Raw genomic sequence first — 8566 nt, 5'->3', positions numbered from 1 at the left:
GGTTATTGCATTAACAAACCTTATAAGGTAATGAAGGATTTTCCATTACCATTTTATTGAGAAACGGGGAGTAAGGTGGTGATACCATTCCCCACTTGTGCGTACTCATGCTTAATGGGAGATATACCATAGAGCCCATGGTGAATGGGGGTTATTCTGTCGCAAAGTTAATTGATGAATGTTCATGTTGTGTTTGACTTTATTTAATGATCATGATGTTTATTGTTTCCATTGTATTATTCGTGGAATGCTAGAACATGGTTCCTTAGTCTATCATGAGGGCGAAAGGTAAAGTTGATTTATGAGATTAGATATCGGTTAGTTCAAATTCTTGAGTTTCCAGTGCATGGTTGATGAGCTTGAGAAGGCAAGTCTTAATACCATGATGTTGGAATATGAATGCCTAAGTTAGCTCCTTTTTTATTATGATTCAAATGGTTCACTCAAATTGGGTTTTAACGGAGTATGAGACTTCACAATGTATGAAACGAATTTTCGTTATTGTTGAACTTGATTTACAATGGTATAAAGGTTGATACATATTTCTAAAGAATTTATGAAACTTGTTTAAAAGCATAATTATTCTCTTGCAATTTCCTTATACGTATTTAAAAGATCATACGTGCATGGTTACATAAATTCCTATTTATAAAAAAGCCCTAACCCATTGACTTGTCCTTTTCCCATATCCACTCACGGAGTTTTTGTGACTCACAAGTTAGTTTTCCCCATTTTTGTTGCAGATTAGTGATAGCTATGGAGCACCATGTGTCACGGAAACGTGGTTCGTTTTTCCTTTGAATAGGTGACATAACAGCCTTATTGAAATGTAAGGATTCGGGTCATGTTTTGCTTGACGAGTTAGTCTTTTATTTCTGTTTATAAATAATTGTTTATACTTGATAACTCTATGATATAGAGTTATTTTGTCTTAATTTTAGTTATTAAGTTGCTAAGTTCTTCAATTTTAACATAGATTTTAGGAGTTTTAAGTTATTTATTTAATTATAGTTAATTATGTTAGGTCAATTGCATTTAGATTATTCTAGGCTACGTTAGATGTTAAATTACTTAAGAAAAGCTACTATTGATTAAATTGTGCTTTTGTAGGTGTGCTTTGAAAGACTTTTAATTAGATCAGGAGAGTGCATTCTAGGTGTAGACTTCCTCTACATATGTTTTGGTTTTTGAGTATATCTCTCACTACAAAAGTCCAAATGATATGATTCTTAAACCATTAGAAAGCTAAGAGGCAGAGATACAACTTACATGTTTACCACTTAGCCCAGATCAGCTTCAAAGATGATCAAAAATCTTGTTGAAATCAGAATAGTGTAGTAGAACATGGAATATCAAGAGAGGCCTCTGAGGCTGCGGCCCCTAATGCTTGAGACCGCGTCCCCTCGATTAAAATTCATGCTTTGGACCCAGGAGGCTATGGCCTCCAAAGCCCATGGCCATGGCCCCTGATGAGAATAGCTAAAAAAAAAAAAATCAAAATTTAAGCCTAAAAAGTGAGAAAACTCTTATTGTTTTTATACTTTTGTGTTGCTACAGCCTTGAGCCCTATTTAAACACCTTTGAAGAGCACTTTTAAAGCATCAATTAGGTAGCAATTATACATGAATTAAGCAAGAGCTTTTTGAAGAAAAGGAGGCATTAAATCTAGGAAGAAAGTGACGAATTAAAAGAAGAATTACAAATAATCAATCGTCAAATCATTAGAGTTTTTTTTTTCATTTTCTTTTTACTTTCTTGTTTAGATTTGATGTTTACTCTTTTTTGGATAAAGTTCTTAGACATTATGGTTAACTAAGTTTTTAATCTAGAATCGCAATTGATCATAATGCGTAATCTGAGTTTTTAATATTCTTTCTTATTTATGATTGATAATGTTTGAGTTGTTTATTTTAATTTAATTTTTAATGCTTTTAATTGAACTAGCCACCAATTAAATTGATTTGGAAACTTAAACGGAACTGGAAGATGGAGTTTTGTGTAGGCTTGGATGAAATAGCATATGATCAATATCAATTGTATAAAATGATTGATTTGATTTGCATGTAGGGTAGGAACACACTTATAAACCATATGTAACCAAGATTAGAGTTGGTACTTAATGAGTCTTTCTTAATTTCAATTTGCATAGGAATATGGTAAATTAGTTAAGTTAGATATTTTTATAAGAATATCGGAAGAGACTTATAAAAGATTTAGAACTCTAGGTTAACAATTTAGACTTATTTAGTAAGTAAAAGAAAAATAACAGAAATTCAAATGAAACATTGAGGGGATATTGTGGTTTTAGGCTTTTGATTTTAGTAAAACTAAAGAACTTAAACTAAACTAAGCCAAGAAAAAACTATCAAATAAACTTATTAAAATCAATAAATCAAAAGTGAATAACCCCAATATTCCTTCAATATTTCATCTGAATTTCTTTTAGTCTTTTTTCACTTACTAGATCAATCTGAGTTGTTAACCTAGAGTTATAAATCTCTTATAAGTCTTTTATGATGTTCTTATAAAAATATCTAATGTAACCAATTTACTATATTCCTATGCAAATGGAAATTAAGAAAGACTAATTAAGTACCAACACTAATCTTGGTTATATATAGCTTGTAAGTGTATTCCTACCCTACATACAAATCAAATCAATTATTTCATGCAATTGATATTGATCATATGTTATTTCATCTAAGCCTACATTAAACTCCCTCTTTCAGTTCTATTTAGGTTTCCAAATCAATATAATTGACGACCAGTTAAATTAGAAGCATTAAGAGGAAGATTGATATAAATAATTCAAACATTATCAATCATAAGCAAGAAAGAATATTAAAAACTCAGACTACGCGTTGGGTTTAATTGCAATTGTAGTTTAAAAACTTAGTTAACCATAATGTCTAAGAACATCATCCTAAAAAGAGTAAACATCAAATCTAAACAAGAAAGTAAAATAAAAACAAAAGAAAAAAAAAACTCTAATGATTTGATGATTGACGATTCGTAATTCTTCCTTTGATTCTTTGTTTTCTTCCTAACTTTAATGCCTTTTTTTCTTCAGAAAACTCTTGCTTAGTTCATGTATAATTGCTGCCTAATTGATGCTTTAAAAGTTCTCTTCAAAGGTGTTTAAATAGGGTTTAAGGCTGTAGTAACATAAAAGTTTAAAAGCACTAGGAGTTTTCTCATTTTTTGAGCTTAAATTTTGATTTTTTTAGCTATTCTCATTAAGGGCTATGGCCATGGGCTTTAGAGGTTGTGGTCTCGAGTTCCCTGGGTCCAAAGCATGATTTTTAATCAAGGGGTTGTGGCCTCGAAGGCTTTTTTTTATTTTCCACATTTTTCTACACTATTCCAAATTTGACATGATTTTTGATCCCCTTTCAGGCTGAGCTAGGTGAAGTGGTAAACTTGATAGTTGTAGCTTTGCCTCTTAACTTTTCAATGGTTTAAGAATCACATCATTCGGACCTTTGTAGTGAGAGATATACTCGAAAAATCAAAACATATGTAAAGGAAGTCTACAGCTACAATGCAGTTTTCCAGTTGAATTAAATATCCTTATTCAAAGCACACCTACAAAAGTACAATTTAATTAATAGTAGCTTTCTTAAGCAATTTAACATCTAACTTAGTCTAGAATAATCTAAATGCAATTGACCCAACATAATTAACTATAATTAAATAAATAACTAAAAACACTTAAAATTTCTACTAAAACTCAAGAATTTAACAACTTAATAGCTAAAATTAAGATCAAATAACTTTATATCATAGAGTTGTCAATATTGAAATGCTAAGCTATTGAGTGGCGAGTTACTTTTATGATATTATATGAATATTATGTTTGTTGGCTTGAGAGCTCGTATGAGCACTTAGGGTGCATTTACAGTATTTCTTATGACTTGTACTAGATACAAATATTATGAATGGAACGTATACACACAGTTTATGTTGAGAAATCCATATTCATGTGTCTAAGACTAAGTATGATTGTTTATGCTATAATGACATATGCTTACGTTTGATGATGATGGCAAATGAGCCACTTATGCATGATTGTTGATTGAATGATGTAAAGAGGCTTGCTAGGGCCTAGTGGGCTATGCCCATATAGGTCTTAGTGCTGATCACGATCTCTCCAGAAAATGGAATGTGACATTTACCATTAAGATTATTGATTGTTACCTTTTTGTTAATCTTAAAGGTTTATTTGATCTAAAATAAAAATTCAAATAGTTGTTAGAGTGCAATTAAAGATTATGAATTTATTCGAATAATCGTGTATAGTATAGGGGATTTTTTAGGATTTGTTCTTAATAAACATAAATTTGCCTTCGACATTTTACCCCTTCAAAATTGAAACATAAATTAGAACAGAGAGAAGGCTAAAAAGAGATTTTACTAGAATCGCAGGCAAAAATCTAGGAACATATTGTTGAACATGATTTAGATAAGTGAAGCTATCATGACTCAAATTTGAGCCATGACTGGCGCAAGGACCTAATGGGTAATGTTCACTCGACCTAAGCAAGCCTCAAATATAACTAGACAAAATCAGATAACAGAATATAATAACATGAGAACGCATCTCAATATACGTGTATATATATAAATATATTTAAATCAAACTGAAGTCACGCTTTGTAAGACAATCAGATGCACTAATGTGTGCTAACATTCATATAGTAAATACTTATTACATATCCAAATAGTATAAGCCACGCATTGGCCAAAACATAAAATGTACCCAACATTGGTAAATACAAAACTTCAGTTTGACTTTAACAGTGAAGCGGACTAAAAAATAAATAACGTAGACTAAAATGCCATGGACATACTAATACAGTGGATGGAGACCTCTCCACAGATGATGATCTTATAAGGTATGGATCTAAAAAACCAATAGAGCTTACATGTGTGAGTTATAAAAACTCAGTTAGTAGATATAGGGAGGGGGGACAAGCTAATGCATGAGTTTTTGCACAAAAACACATTTCATCAAATATGCAATTTTACTTTAATTCCAATCCTTGTTCATAAATTAGGTGAGAAAAAATGTTTTTGAATCTCATTTAGATGATTTAAAAGCATACAAAACCTCATATAAGTTTGGATTGAAGTGGCAAGGCTAGAAGCATTTTAAAACCTGTTTAAAAGCTTAAATTTTTCAGAAATACGCTATGGGTATTAATACTTTTTTTGAAAATATTGATACTTGTTCAAACAGAATGCCTCCTGGGCATTTAAGTAGCTACATATTGATACTTTTAGTGTAGGTATCGATACCTTTCACACAGAATGCTTACTAACCTCCAAGTTTCGAAACATTTTTCAAAGGTATCGATACTTAAAGCATGAAATGCTTTTTAGGGCATTTAATATGTTAGGTATCGATACCTCATTCAAGAGGTACCGATATCTCATTCATTAGTCTCTAGATTTCAAACAGACTTACAAATTTCAACATATAATAAAAGAGCCAACCATTCTAATATCAAACCCTCAAATTCTAGACATAAAATAAGTCAAAATAGATGCACAAGCATAGCTTCTATTTAAACATTACATAAACAGATAAAATCAACTTCAATTTCCAAATCTCAAGCGTGAGATTTCCATTCAAAGTCTCATATTCTACTTAATAAGGCATTTTTACTTATGGCTCTATCTTAGGATGTATACTCAGAATATGCCGAGGGCATAAACCGAACATGTTACAACATGTAGACAAAACATGCTAAGAGCATGTAGTCCATCATGATGGTATTATGGAACATGCTAGGGGCATCTAACCTATAATGATAGTGATAAATTGAACATGTTAAGGGGCATGTAACCGGTAGTGATGATAATGAACTGAACATACTAAGGGGCATGTAACCTGAGTTGATAAGGTTATATTGAGCATGCTATGGTCATGTAATTTCTACGATGCTATCAACGAAATCTCATGCTTTCAAAATGGGCAAACTTATACTAAGGCTGCCCTCATACTTCATTAAACACTAGCACATCATTTCATATAGCATTTTAGACATCATGCAAACTAAGTTTAAAACCAAAGTTTCAAAACAATGAAAGTGTTTTTTCCCTATCTTCGAATTTCTTTCATAAATACATGATTGAGTAACACATCAATCAGTACCAAAACATGCGTAAGCATATATATCAAAATAATGTAAAACGCCATATCTATTCACAATATGAAGAGTGCTTTTCCTATAGCACTTCCAATCAACAACTTTGCTTAAGGCTAAATATTGAAATCTTCAACAGTACCTAAAAATCATTAATAACTCAACTAATTCCATAAATTTCATAACAATCACATCATTTTAACCAAACATTAACTAATCGCTTTTTAATCTTAAATTCAACACTTAATCTTCATCATAATCATAAATCTATAATATAAACAACCTAAAGCTTTAGTAATCTTACATTCGTGAGCTTGTGGTAACGAAATCAACTGAAAACCTAAATTTTTAGAAGAAAGAAACAAATTTTCAGAGGGGTATTAATATGGAAATGAAACCCATGAAATTTGATATTTAGAAAACTAAAATCTTACCTTGAAAATTCTTAGGAGCCAAAATATAAGTTGAAATTCATGTTTGTTTGGTGAGAAAATATGAAAAACAAGATAAAAAAGAGTTGAGAAAAAAAAGAGATAACAAGAGACGTGAGAAAGAAGAAAAGAGAAAGGGCTAAAGTTGTTGGAAGAATAGAAGTCAGTTGACTTAAAAGTTTTTATAAATTACCATTTTACCTTTTTTTTTTTTTATAAAACGTGGCATTGGTATCGATGCATAAGACATTGGTATCAATACTTTTCCATATAGAATGCCTTTCTTGGACATTCTAAGTACCAGATATTGATACTTATGGGTTAAGTATCGATACTTGTTATACATAATGCATTTTAGTTGTCAAGTATTGATACCTTTTTACCACAAGGCTATTTTTCTTACAAGTAAGATAACTTAGAGCATGAAATGCTTTTTGGGGAATTTAATTGGTTAGGTATCGATACCTCACTCAAGAGGTACCGATATCTCATTCATTAGTTTCTAGATTTCAAACAAACTTCCAAATTTGAACATATAATAAAAAGGCCAACCATTCTAGTATCAAACCCTCAAATTCTAGACATAAAATAAGTCAAAATAGATGCACAAGCATAGCTTCTATCTAAACATTACATAAACAGATAAAATCAACTTCAATTTCTAAATCTCAAGTGTGAGATTTCCATTCAAAGTCTTAAATTCTACTTAATAAGACATTTTTACTTATGGCTTTATCTTAGGATGTATACTCAGAATATGTCGAGGGCATAAACCGAACATGTTACAAGATGTAGACAAAACATGCTAAGAGCATGTAGTCCTTCATGATGGTAGTATGGAACATGCTAGGGGCATCTAACCTATAATGATAGTGATAAACTGAACATGTTAAGGGGCATGTAACCGCTAGTGATGATAATGAATTGAACATCCTAAGGGGCATGTAACCTGAGTTGATAAGGTTATATTGAGCATTCTATGGTCATGTAATTTCTACGATGCTATCAACGAAATCTCATGCTTTCAAAATAGGCAAACTTATACTAAGGCTGCCCTCATACTTCATTAAACACTAGCACATCATTTCATATAGCATTTTAGACATAATGCAAACTAAGTTTAAAATCAAAGTTTTAAAACAATCAAAGTGCTTTTTCCCTATCTTCGAATTTCTTTCATAAATACATGATTGAGTAACACATCAATCAGTACCAAAACATGCGTATGTATATATATCAAAATAATGTAAAACGCCTATCTATTCACAATACAAAGAGTGCTTTTCCTATAGCACTTCCAATCAACAACTTTGCTTAAGGCTAAATATTGAAATCTTCAACAGTACCTAACAATCATTAATAACTCAACTAATTCCATAAATTTCATAACAATCACATCCTTTTAACAAAACATTAACTAATCTCTTTTTAATCTTAAATTTAGCACTTAATCTTCATCATAATCATAAATCTATAATATAAACAACCTAAAGCTTTAGTAATCTTACATTCGTGAGCTTGTGGTAATGAAATCAACTGAAAACCTAAATTTTTAGAAGAAAGAAACAAATTTTCAGAGGGGTATTAATCTGGAAATGAAACCCATGAAATTTGATATTTAGAAAACTAAAATCTTACCTTAAAAATCTTAGGAGCCATAATATAAGTTGAAATTCATGTTTGTTTGGTGAAAAAATATGAAAAAAAGATAAAAAGAGTTGAGAAAAAAGAGAGATAGCAAGAGACGTGAGAAAGAAGAAAAGAGAAAGGGCTAAAGTTGCTAGAAGAATAGAAGTCAGTTGACTTAAAAGTATTTATAAATTACCATTTTACCTTTTTTTTTTTTATAAAACGTGGCATAGGCATCGATGCATAAGACATTGGTGTCAATACTTTTCATATAAAATGCCTTTCTTGGACATTTTAGGTACCAGATATTGATACTTATGGGTTAAGTATCGATACTTGTTATACATAATGCATTTT

This window comes from Theobroma cacao, chromosome 3, assembly GCF_000208745.1.
Source record: "Theobroma cacao cultivar B97-61/B2 chromosome 3, Criollo_cocoa_genome_V2, whole genome shotgun sequence".
Taxonomy (NCBI): domain Eukaryota; kingdom Viridiplantae; phylum Streptophyta; class Magnoliopsida; order Malvales; family Malvaceae; genus Theobroma; species Theobroma cacao.
Note: the sequence above shows the minus strand (reverse complement) of the source record.